This window comes from Corvus brachyrhynchos, unplaced genomic scaffold (genome assembly GCF_000691975.1).
Source record: "Corvus brachyrhynchos isolate BGI_N302 unplaced genomic scaffold, ASM69197v1 scaffold21, whole genome shotgun sequence".
Taxonomy (NCBI): Eukaryota; Metazoa; Chordata; class Aves; order Passeriformes; family Corvidae; genus Corvus; species Corvus brachyrhynchos.
In genome coordinates this window covers 4390810-4394507 of record NW_008236924.1, presented here as the reverse complement: position 1 = coordinate 4394507, position 3698 = coordinate 4390810, and positions in this window count along the sequence as shown.

Sequence of the window (3698 nt, the reverse complement as noted above, 5' to 3'; positions counted from 1 at the left end):
GTCAACCCCCTCATCTACACCCTCTTCAACCGGGACTTCCGTGCTGCCTTCCGCCGGCTCCTTGCCATCCCCCGCCGGTACCGCACTTAGGGACCCACTGGGACACCGGGGATATGGCCCCCAGCCCCACTCAGCATTCACAGCACCTGGCCCCAGCACAGACCCTGGATGGCAGTGCTGGTGTGCAGCTCGAGGTGCTTCTGGAAATACAGGATTGAATAAAACGAGACCAAAGACTGTGCCTGGGGCTGGCGTCTGCCTCTGGGGAGCCCAGCAAGCGGCACCAACTGCCAGCACCCGTTGTCACCTTCGTCATCCCACACGTATCCCTTGAAGCAGTGGTCGTGACAACTTGCTGTGGCAGCTCCAGTGAGTACCAGCCCTCCCCACTCCCAGATGGATGTCTGTGTCCTCCAGCATTCTCCTGTGCAGGGGATGGACCCCACGGCTGCTGCGAGGAGACAAAACCCTCCATGTGGCAGCATCACCAGCACTGGGCTGAGCTGGCTGTGCCACCACAGCAGCCCAGTCTGAGCCCTGTGCCTCTCTGCCAGGGCCATCCCCTCTGGGGACATGCCAGCTGTGCCACATCACAGGGGCTCTGTGAGGGCACACACGTACCCATGGTGGGGTACAAGGGTTGCAGGTCTGGGGTGGAACACCCCATATCCTGCTCGGGAGCTTTACTGGGATCTTGCTGCAGGAAGGAAAGGAGGAATGACATCCCAGCGCCGGAAAGGCCGTTCTCCCTTGGGAGAGTATTAGAGATGGGATCGCATGGGAACAGGCTCTGGCACAGCCTGACGTGCAAGAGGCCACGGAGGCAGCTGTGGGGCGAAGACCCGGGGGCAACCACATCCCCCTTGGGGGGCAGAAGCCGCCCCACACCCACCCTGCCTGGCTGCCAGTCCTGCTCCACACAGACACCCGGGGGTCAGGGGCTGCTCCACTTCTTCAGCTTTGCTGCTCAAAATAGAAAATCTCAAAACATTGGACTTTCTCTGGGCTAAAAACAGCCGCTGGCGCCTGTGAGCTGGAGCCCAAGGAACACTGGCCCCCGTCAGCCTACCCAGCCCCCATTGGGGTGGGTGCAGCTCAGCTGGGGTCCGGGAGGGCTGGGTGGGATGGGGGGCTGGATGGGATGGGGGTACTCGCAGCAGTGAGGATCCCTGGGCCATCGCTGTGCCTGCTGGCCCCATGCAGGGAGGTTCATGGTGCGAGCTTTGGAGTCAGCAGAGGTTCCCAGTGGAATTGGGTTGGGATGGGTCCCAGTGCTGACTCCCAGAGGCGTCTGGCCCCAGTGGCCACAATTAAACTACACTTTGCTTCTAAAAATACCCAGATGAGGGCAACTAGTAGGGACCCGGCCAGCCAGCTCTCCCAGGGGGCACCAGCCCTGGGGCAGCACCCTGGATGCCAACCAGGGCACCAAGCACTGTCCCTCCTCCTGGGCACAAGCACTCGGCTCTGGGATGCTGCAGGGCAGGAGCAGGGGAATCGCCTTGCCTGAGCAAGGCAACACCAGCATATCGGGGCAAAATCCGAGTCAGTGAAGGGAGATTCAGGCTGATGTCTGAAACATCAAATCCTGAGGGCTGGATGAGGTGTTGGGAGCACTTGGTCCCCCTCTTCACCCTACTGGGATGCTTGGGAAGAGCTCCCTCACTGAGCAGGTCCCACTGCATTCCCATCCAGCACATCAGCCTGTTCACAGCAGATGCATTGAGCAGGTCGCTCCATCTCCCTGCAGCAGCCATTTCCATTCCAAGTTTGTACAAAGTCTGTTTCTCTGTTTCATCTGCCACAGCAGGACCCTTATTCCTGCTGTGCTCATGACCTGACCCCAGTGCCACTGGGAAAGTGGCTCCCCTCCAGGAGCTGATTGCTGCTGCCCAACTGCTATTCCTGTGCCTGGAATTGCATCCTGCATTTTCAGGCTTTTTTTTCAATTTCCTAAGATTGTTTTGAATTACTCCCCCAACAAGCTTGGGTTCAGAGCCCTCTCCCTCTCCAGCCATGTCATCCCCTTCACAGAGCTAAAAAGCAGAGTGGCAGTTCCACCACTTGGGCTGCTGCTGGATCTGTTGGGGACATCAAGATCCTCTGGACACTGGTGCTGATCCAGCAGCATCCCGTTGTTCATGACTCTTGTCAGTGACAGGAACGGTGCTGCAAAATGCCAGGTGGGAGGAAACAGAAAATAGCAACCCAAGGGTTAATGTCGGAAACAAAATCATCTCATTTTAAGTTCAAAATAAACACGTGCCAGCTTTGAAAGGAAAGCAGGTCTAAAAGAGGAGTTCTCACAGCATGAGCTCATCCCTCCAGGCAGAGTGACAGAGAGATTACCCCCAAGGTGAGGCGGGGCAAAGCATCCTCCTCCTCCTCATCACTCCAGATTCATACCCTGAAGATGTGACATCTGATTTCCAGTGGATGCTGAAGGGCACAGCGGCCACAGGCAGTACCGACTGCTTGGAGTAATTTGTGTTATTATCATCCTCACTACAGCGAGAAGGACATGAACCCTTCTCTCCTGCCATGGGCCCAGGCTGCCATTGACAGAGACCAGTCGAGGGACCTGCCCAACACCAACCTCGCACCTGGGGCAGCCCAGCTGCCACCAGCCACCGGGAAGGAGGCATCTTCCATGGGCTGGAGCAAGAGACAGGAGACGTGGGAAGGCAGGGGTGATGTCCTCATTCCAAAGCCAGGAGCAGCAAAAAGCAGGGCAGACACCACTTGGTTTAAGAGGATTAACGAGCATTTTTGTGCCCAGGAGAGGCAGGGAGACGGGCAGGTCACCTGAGGGGCTGACAGGTCATCGAGGGGTGTTCGATTACAGGCCAGCTCTGCAGGGAAACCAGCGACTGCCAGCTCTGCAGGGATACCACAGCTTTTCTTCAGACAGTGTAATGCTGCTGCTGCTAATTTTGGTATAATTAAAAAAAAAAAAAAGGCTTTTAGAGCAAATAATTGGTGGAAAGAAACTGTCGGGAGCTCAAACATCAGAACAGCACATGAGCTGTCAGGGTCAGCTGCACTGGGGCACAAGAAAACCCAACCTCCACGACAGCGGTGACCAGGGAAACAGGGCACAGCACCGGAGCTTGGGTCACCCACGCCGTGACCGGGATTGACCGAGACACCGGGAAAACACGCGTGGCCGCTTGGACTTTATTGAGGCTGTCAAGATGGGGAGGCTCCCCTAAACACATAACTGCTTCTATTAGGAGAGAACAGGACACCTCGGAGAGACCCTGATGCGAGGGCAGCACACCACAACCGGACCGGAACAAACCTCCCGCTCCTCGGACGCACCGGCGCTTATTTATATACAGCCACTCGGCCCCACCCACCACAGAATGCCCTATCACGACCCGTTCTGCAGCTGAGTGGCAGCTCCGGACCCAATCAGATGCAGCAGAAGGCGGGGCTCCCAGGACACCTCGGAGAGACCCTGATGCGAGGGCAGCACACCACAACCGGACCGGAACAAACCTCCCGCTCCTCGGACGCACCGGCGCTTATTTATATACAGCCACTCGGCCCCACCCACCACAGAATGCCCTATCACGACCCGTTCTGCAGCTGAGTGGCAGCTCCGGACCCAATCAGATGCAGCAGAAGGCGGGGCTCCCCCGTGGTGGGCCCTCTTGACTCTCGCCCAATCCCTTCCCGGCGCTCTCTGAGTGACA